The sequence below is a fragment of the Lagenorhynchus albirostris genome, chromosome 8 (genome assembly GCF_949774975.1).
Source record: "Lagenorhynchus albirostris chromosome 8, mLagAlb1.1, whole genome shotgun sequence".
NCBI lineage: Eukaryota > Metazoa > Chordata > Mammalia > Artiodactyla > Delphinidae > Lagenorhynchus > Lagenorhynchus albirostris.
The window spans coordinates 11,812,169-11,820,765 of record NC_083102.1 but is presented as its reverse complement, the minus strand read 5'-3'; positions in this window follow the sequence as shown (position 1 = coordinate 11,820,765).

The following is an 8,597-nucleotide window of genomic DNA, read 5'->3' as shown; positions in this document are numbered from 1 at the left end:
AGGGCCGAAGGGACCCCTTATCAGAAAGGGCTCTTATCCCTCAGGTGAGATCTGTCTGACTCTGAATCACAGGGGCAGATGCTCCACCCAGCAGAGAGGAGAGAGGGGAGGGAGGGAGAACACGGGCACACATGGCTTCTAATCATCCTCTAGCCTTAGACGTGGCAGGTCCTGAGCGGGGAGAGGGTGAAGCTCCCCCGCTATGGGGACCCCCAGGGCTCCGGACAGCCAGCCAGAGCTGGGGACCAGGCAAGTGTGGCTGGCTCTCCCCTCGACTCCACTCCGCTCTGGGCAATGTCCCTGGACACTGGGCTTGGGGCGTGTGGGGAGGGGGTCTTGAGGCCACTAAGCCTCAGGGAAACACCCACGGTTTGGTGTTCAAGAGACAGGATCTAGCCATTATCTCGAATCGGATCACTGCTATTAAAAATCCAAGCCCATGGGAGATTGGCACTGACATATACACAGTACTATACACGAAATAGATAACTAATAAGGACTTACTGTATAGCACAGGGAAGTCCACTCAACACTCTGTAATGACCTATATGGGAAAAGAATCTAAACAAGAGTGGATATATGTATATGTATAACTGACGCACTTTGCTGTACAGCAGAAACTAACACAACAGTGTAAATCAGCTCTACTCCAACAAAAATTCAAAAACAAGACAAAACAACAACAACTAAAAACCCCAAGCCCAAAGGAAAACCCCTTTCCAAAAGCAGGTGTGCAAACCGCAGCCTTTCTAGCAGCCCTGCAGTGGCAGGTTTTATTGGCAATCTCCCCCCAGTTTGTCCCCACCTGTACTTTTTAGTCTCTTTCTCTCCCCCCCGCAAACAATCTCAGTGAAACAGCAAACGGGGTGATGATAAGAATACTCAGATTCTATTTATTTAGCCCAGGCGCTCACCCAAACACTCCACCACGTCTGTCATAAACCAAGCGAAGTGCCAGACTTGTTATACAAGCAGTGGCAGGAGCTGAAGGTGGGGAGGGACAGTGGGAGCAGGCAGGCGCGCTGGGTCTGAGCGTCGGGGAGCGGGGTCAGAGCGGCCCAGGGGTGGGGGGTGCGCTGGGGGCCACTGCCTGAAGACCCCCCCCAAGAGGCAGACCTGACCTGAGGGGAGCTCTCTGCCTTCTCCTCAGCCCTCGATGGGGAGGCAGCCGGCAGAGGGGGTGGGTCTCCCCTTGGACTGCGGGGCAGTGCCAGGCTGGGGCTCGAGGGGCTGGGCAGATTCTAAGGCAGATACCTGAGGGGGACGGCGTTGGTGGGAGGCTGAGACGAGGGGCGAGAGGCCAGACCAGGGGGCCGTGAGGTGGCGTCCGGGCTGGGAACAACGGAGGGACAGAAGCCAAACGCTACGTTCTCCAGATAGCTGGGTCCTGATCAGTTCCGGCCCCACGTAGGCAGGTCCCCGGTCAGCCACGGCAACGGCAAGCACAAGGAAACAGAGAAAGCGACCTTAGCCATTCTGCAGCTTCTCTCACTCCCCTGCCCCACTGCCTAGGCTTCCGGGACCCAGTGCCCTCCCGGGTGTAAGACCCCCGTGCACCTGGGGTGTGGCCGCGGGCTCTGCTTCTGCACAGGTGCGCTGGGACCTGCATGGGGGCCCTGGCGGGGTATGCAGTGAGCTCCTGATAAGATTGGCTCAGAGGCCAGGAGGGATCAGTCCAGCATCCACAGGCTCTGCCCTAGGGGCAGTTCTCAGGCCACTGGCTCCCTTCCCTGACCCCTCCCCCTTCTCCAGGACATGCTGACTCCCAACTCCAAGAGCTGACTTTGATGTGTCCCCAAGCTACAGGGAAGTCCAGAAACCGGTATGCGGTTGGGGCTAGGCCTAAAATCTTTGTGCATGGACCAGAATGCAGGAAACCTCAGAACCCTCGGCTGTCCGCTGGAGTGTACGTTGGAGGTGCCGGTGTGTGATTCTGCGGCCAAGGTTGTGCCCATCATCGAAGGTGGCAGATGGATGGACTAAAATGTTTACTGTCAGAGGTACCTGAGTGCCTGTAATATCGAGCTAAGATGTCCCTGCAGTTCTTCTTGCTGCAGACTTGGTGCAGAGGGTAGCCCTCTACCCACCAGGTCTAGATTTTCCATCTGTCCATACAGATGGGCGAGGGAACCATCATGGGGCTAGGTCTCTCCAGGAGCCCAGAAGCCATGGGTTGGTGTCCTGCTCTGCCGTGGTGAGCTCTGCGACCTCAATCACAGAACCTCTCTGAGAATCAGCCTGCTTGCCTGTAAAACGCAGATAATAATCCTGCTGCAGGATTTATTCTGTAGGGCTCTTGTTAGGATTAAAGAAGATAAAGAACATTAAACATTCTCTATACCGAACAGCGTCTTATGAATGACTGAGAGTCATTTGCTTTGCCATCTTTGCTTGGGCGGGAGTGTTTGAAATTGAACACATCCAGGAAGTAACTTTCAGATGTCAGAGCCGTCTTGTCTCTGGGCCCTGAATCTCGTGGTACCTGATACCTCTGGATTCAAACTCTGCTAGTTACTAGCTGAGCGATCTTGCACAGTTAAGGTCCCCCGCTCTGAGCCTCAGTTTCCCATCTACGAAATGAGCAGTCGTACACACCTGACCTTCGGCAAGGAACTCACCCTCTCTGGGCTTTAGTAACTGTCTGTAGCTAACGTGCGGGCCTGTTACGGGACTCAGATGAGGCAGGTGTGGCAGGCGCCTGGCCCGTGGCAAACGCACAGTAATAGCCTCTATGCTGCACCACATTAACGCTGTCCCTTGACCTGGCTGTCTTCCGCCTCTTACTTGCAGAGCCTCAGAGGAAGAAGCCAAATCACACCGTGTTCTTCTCTCTCCCCGTCTGAGAACCTGGCACAGAGCATACGGTGAACTGTGTTTTATAGAGAGCCATCTGTACCGAGGAAATTGCAAGCTACTGGTCTGGCCAAAAAGTTCGTTCGGGTTCTTCCATAACACCTTACAGGACACCCAAACGAACTCTTTGGCCAACCCAATATTTGGTGGGTGCCTGTCCTTTCCTAGGCCCCAAAGGCTAAGGGAGGGGCCCAGAGGTGACACAGGAACTAGGGAAGGTGGCAGGGGATCACGTGTACGGGGGCGGTGTACCTCAATCCCCAGCCACACACAGAGAGAATGGCTTCTGCCCCTGAAAGGGGAATGGGCCTGCGGAAGGCGGGCAGGGACCAGCAGTTGGGATGGAGGGAGGGTGCGGCCTGCGTGCAGCAGAGGACCCGTGCCTGCAGTCACTCTCTCCATCCCAGCTGCTGGTCCTGAGCCCCCACTCCTGGCTGGCCTGGGACTCCGGGGTGGGGTGGGGCGTGATCACTGACGGAAGCCCGAAGCCATGGGGCCTGAGAGCCGTCCCCTTCTTGCCTACCAGGCTACTCGCAGAGGGAGAGAGGAGATGAGAAGTGGAGGCTTCCGGAAAAAGGAGGAAGAATTGGCAGATGTTTCCTCTAGACCCGTGAGGCTGGGGCGGGCTGGGGCCTGAGGACCCCTGGGAGGAGAGACTAGCCAGCCATGTGGGGTAACATGCTCTGACCCAGGGGCAGGAGACAGTCTCCAAGGCCTGGGTCAGAGGTCAGTGACCTTCATGGAGCCAGAATCTGATCTATCTGTCTGTCTCCCTTACCTTCTTATCTCTGGATCTGAAGGCCTGGCCCGGAGAGAGATGAGTGGCGAAGGCCTGAAAGGGGAAAAGTAGGAGAAGGCAAAGGTATTGCAGTGACACGTCTTTCCGTCACTGAAATGCTGGCAGCTCGCGTGCTTTCCTGTGTGTGCTGCCGTTTGATGATCACGATCACAGCAGGTAGACAAGTCAGAAGTCGTCAGCTAATCCCGTCGCAGAGCAGGAAGCGGACGCTGGGTTTTGACCTGTACCCATCACCCCCGAAGGGCCCTGGCTGTCCAGTGGAGCTGCTCCTGGGGATGAAGAAGTTGGCAGAGGGCAGCGGAGTGGCCCTCACGTTAGCCCAGCACCCAAGGCAGCCCCTGGCCAATGAATTCGGAGGTGGTGGCAGTGGGGAGGGTGGCAGCGATGGTGTCCGCGGGAAACTCTGCCAGCCCCCCTCAGTCGACCCCACAGCTTTATCGGGAAGGAGTCCGGCAAGCAACCCGCCGGAGGAAGCAAAGCAAACCACTGGCACCTGTGCTCACACGGCGGACCCCTCCCACAGACGCCTGCTACCGCACAGGTGAGTGGGGACCCCCTGGTCGCAGCCTGGCCTGGCACAGTCCCCGCTCCGGCCCCGTGGCCGTAACTGCCACCTCCTCAATGCCACGACCGACAAAGAAGCAATGCAGGCGATGGGAAACAGGTGTGTCCAGTCCCACCCAGGTGGCTCCCGCCTGGCTGCCCTCCCAGGGCGGAGAGAGGGGCCCTTTGATCCAACCTCCCTGTCGGTGTGACACCACTCTGTGTGTCAGAGTAGTTTCTCTCCTGGCATATTTCTCATTTTTTCCTCATTAGCCTTAAGAAACAGGTGGGCCCAACCCAGAGAAGTCAGTGATCCTGGCTCCTATGTCAAAGTCAGGGCACTTTCTCTGTTTTCATCGAGTGATCTCGGCTGCTGGAGGGGCCTTGCCAGCCCCCATGTGCCGCCCCGTCTGTGCTCTCGGGGCCCACAGAGGCTCCCGGCCTCCACTTAGCCTCTCTCCCTCCCTCAGCTGCAGCGCCCCAGACCTCAGCTGGCCTTTCTCCAGCCAGCACCGGGGGAGGGGGGTTGGGGGGGTGGGGGTGGGGGGACGACACTGGCCCTGCCCTTCCTTCCCTTGGCTGCAGGCAGAGTTTTCTCCAGAGGCTGTACCACCACTGTCACCAGAACTCAGAACCTTGTCCGTCAAACACTTTGCAAGTAGCTGGGAGGCGACCCATTTTTAAAGTCCAGAGATACCTGTAAGAACACAACCTCTCGTCAGCTCCTTGCCTCTGGCTGGTGAGGTGCATGGGAACCAGAATGTTCTGCTTCTCTATTCTGAAGAAACCAGGGAAGGGGCAGACAGGGGAGAATGGTAAGCGTTGGGGGTACCTGAAGACTTCCAGGCGCAGGAACCGCAGTATTTCTGTTACTCTGTTTGCGTGTCCCAGTCTCTGCAGCCCCATCCAATGAGCGTGGCAGCCACCCTGTAGTCACTGGGACAAAAACATCTATCAGCTTAACACTTCAGCGCCCAGTTCACTTACTGCATCTGTCGTGCCGCACAGCGATGCCTGGGTGTCTTTCTTTCATTTCTCACTTGGGCTCCTGTGGGCAGATGTAGAATCTTGTAGGTTGCCTTGAGTGCATCTTTCAGCGGGTACCACGTGCCGGCCGGTTTCGTGAGCTCTGCTGCTGGGATCCTTCCCTCTTTTTTTCCTTCTTCATAATATTCCACAAGCTCTCCTTTCCCCCTATTCGCTTTCTCTTTTTCTCTGTCTCTTGCACACACAGAGTATATGTAAGCTGAGAACATTTCCCAACGATTACTGATGTTTGCATTGTTTTTTATCCTTTGCAATGTGTTTCCACCCCTATTATGTCTGTAATTATTACAACCCTACACAAAGGCTGGTAATTTTTTTTAACCACCTTTGACAAAGGGAAAACAATCTGAACTATGTCCAGTAGGAGAATTAGAATAAAAACAGGTCAATCATTCCTAGATTCGGTTAATGAATATTTATTACCCACTGCATTGTACCAGGAATCACGCCAAGCACTGGGAACACAAAGATGAATAAGATGGGCATTACATTCTCCTTTGTGGAGCTTACAGTCTGTTAAGGAAAACAGACATTTAAACAAGTAAGTACAATAAAGTGCAGGGTGTATAAGAAGAAGAAATTATGGGTGGCCTGGAAACAGAAGAGGCAGACTCCAACCTAGCCTATGGGTCAGGGCCCCCCACCCCCCAAAACACACACAAACACGACATACGATTGTTAAGCTGAGACTAACAGGATGAATAGAAGTTACAAAGATGGAAGGGAGGATGGTGCAGAGAGGTAGAAAGGTCCAGAAACTGTGAAGGCCAAAAGGAAGGAAAATAGAGGAGGAATGAAAAATTCATCTTGGTGAAACAGAAGGCCAGGAGAGGTTGCCAGATGTCAGCTCATGGAAGGGCTTCCAGTCGATCACAGGTTGAGGCAGGAGTTGCATCTTACAAAGATCAATGTGGCTCTAGTGTGACTGATAGATTGGAGAAAACCAAGACTGCATGCAGACAGCACAGAGAGGAACCCACTCCTGGACTTAAGGTGGGACATGATGGGTGCTTGTTCTGGAAGAATAGCGATAGGGTCTGGAGAGATAGAGACAAATGAAACAGTCTTCAAAGCGTATTAAATGAAAAAAGCAAGAAGTGTTTTTCTAATACATTGTACTATATTATATGTGTTTTTAGAGGAATATATACATAGGTATGCTCAGATATGCATAGAGTATTTTTAGAAGAATAGATAACAAACTTCTGTTTGTGAGAGTCCCTGGCGAGAGTACATGAGGGGCTGGAACAGAGGTACGAATGCTTTTTTCTCTGTGTATCTTGTGTGCTCTTTGAATTTTGTACCATGTGGTGTATCATCCGCTCAAAAGTTATTCTTTTTCAAGGGAGATGTTTTATAGAATCTATGAGACTTGAGATTAACTGCATATGAGAGTTGAGACAGGTGTGTTGAGGATGACAGCTAAGATTTGAGCTCAGGCAATCTTGCCCACTTATTTGGTTGGAAACACTGGTGGAGGAGTGGGTTTGGTGAGGAAGAAAAGCTGCTCAGTTTGGGACATGCTGAGTTCCAGGTGTCTGTAAACTATCCAGGTAGAGTTGTCTAATAGATCGGCATCCAAGCCGTTCATGCCTGGAGCTCAGGAGACAGATCTAAAGTGAAGGTATGAAGTCAGGAATCATGAATGTGTGTGTGTCAATACCATCTACGGAGGCAGCTGGAACTTCCCAGGTGGTGAGGAAAACAGAGAGCCTTGTGGACCAAAAATATTTAAGGGATGGATAGGAGAGAAGCAGGCAAAGTAGGAGGCGTACGTGGCACTAGGCATGTGCTGGGAAGGGGTGAGTGGTCCACTAGCATCTGAACGCTACAGAGTTTGCGCAAGACTCGGATTGCCAGTGGGGTTAGCAACAGGTAGATTACCTTGATGAGATCGCTAGCCGGAGAGGCAAGGTCAGATCACAATGCGGTGAGGACTCAGTGTGAGGTCAGCAGACAATAGACTCTTCTCTTAAGAAGTTTGGCCCCGAAGAGGGAGTAAAAAGATAGGGCAGGACCTGAAACGAGAAACGGGAGTTGAGGGAGGGCGATTACAATGTCTTTGCAGGTGGGAAAGAGCAGAGCATGGTTATTTGCTGACTAGCATCGCTAGGGGAGCGAGAGAGAGGCTGAAGACACGAGAATGAGAGGAGTTACAGGACACAGTGACAGACAGAGCTGCCTGAGGAGCAGAAAGAAAACTGCGTCTGGAGCACAGATGGGAGTTTAGCTTTATACAGGAGAAGGAGAATTTCCACTGTGAAAGAAGATCAGAGGAGTCATGCTGAGCACGCTTAGAAACCATACAACCTGTGTGTGTGCGTATGTGTGTGTGTGTATGTGTGTGCGCGTATGTGTGTGCATGCGTGTGCGCATGTATGTGTGCGTCTGTGTGCGCGTGTATGTGTGCGCGTGTATGTGTGTGCGCGTGTGCGCGCGCGCGCGTGTGCGTGTGTTGAGTGTGTGCGTGCGTGTGTGTGCATGCGTGTGTGTGCCTGTGTGTGTGTGATCCCTCACCGTTCTGCACTCATTTGTGCCTTGCGTGAGTGTCTGGATGAACCTGTCTGTGGTGTTGCAAATCCCACTTACCTTTTTGCTGTTCCAGACCGCAGTCCTCTTAAGAGTCGTTACGGCATTGTGGTCAGGGTGATGACAGGGCTGGGACAAGAAGGGCTGGAGGCCAAAGCGAGGCTGTAATGGATACCCTGGACACCTAGTTTCCAATTTCCTTCCTGGAACGCGTTGGCCCGGGCTCTATTATTGCTGTCTACCCCACAGGTCAGCACAGGGACAAACGAGATGGGGGTGGAGGATGGCTGTTGCAGGAAACATGGTTGGGAGCCTGTTACCTCCAGAGGCAAGGATGAACAGCTGCTGACAGACAACCAGAGGCACAGGCCAGGGATGGTCTCATAAAACAAATGATGGGGCCATCCAAGCATGGAAAGGAATAATTCACCTCACATATTTAAAAACATACCAGGATGCAAATGAGATACAAACACTTCAGACTCCAAGTCTCAAAAAACAAGGATAAGACAACCCAAAAATAACAACCAAAAAACCCCCAAAACAATTCAAAAATGGGCAAAGGACAATAGACATTTCTCCAAGAAAGAAGATACGCAAATGGCCAATAGGCACATGAAAAGATGTTCAATGTTGTTAGTCGCCAGGGAAATGCAAATTAAAACCACAATGAGATACCGCTTCCTAACCAAAAGGATGGTTATTATCAAAGAAACAGAAAGTAACGTGTTGGTGAAGATGTGGAGAAACCGGAACCCTGTGCCTTGCCTGAGGAAACATACAACAGTACAACTGCTGTGGGAAACAGTATGGCAGCTCCTCAAAA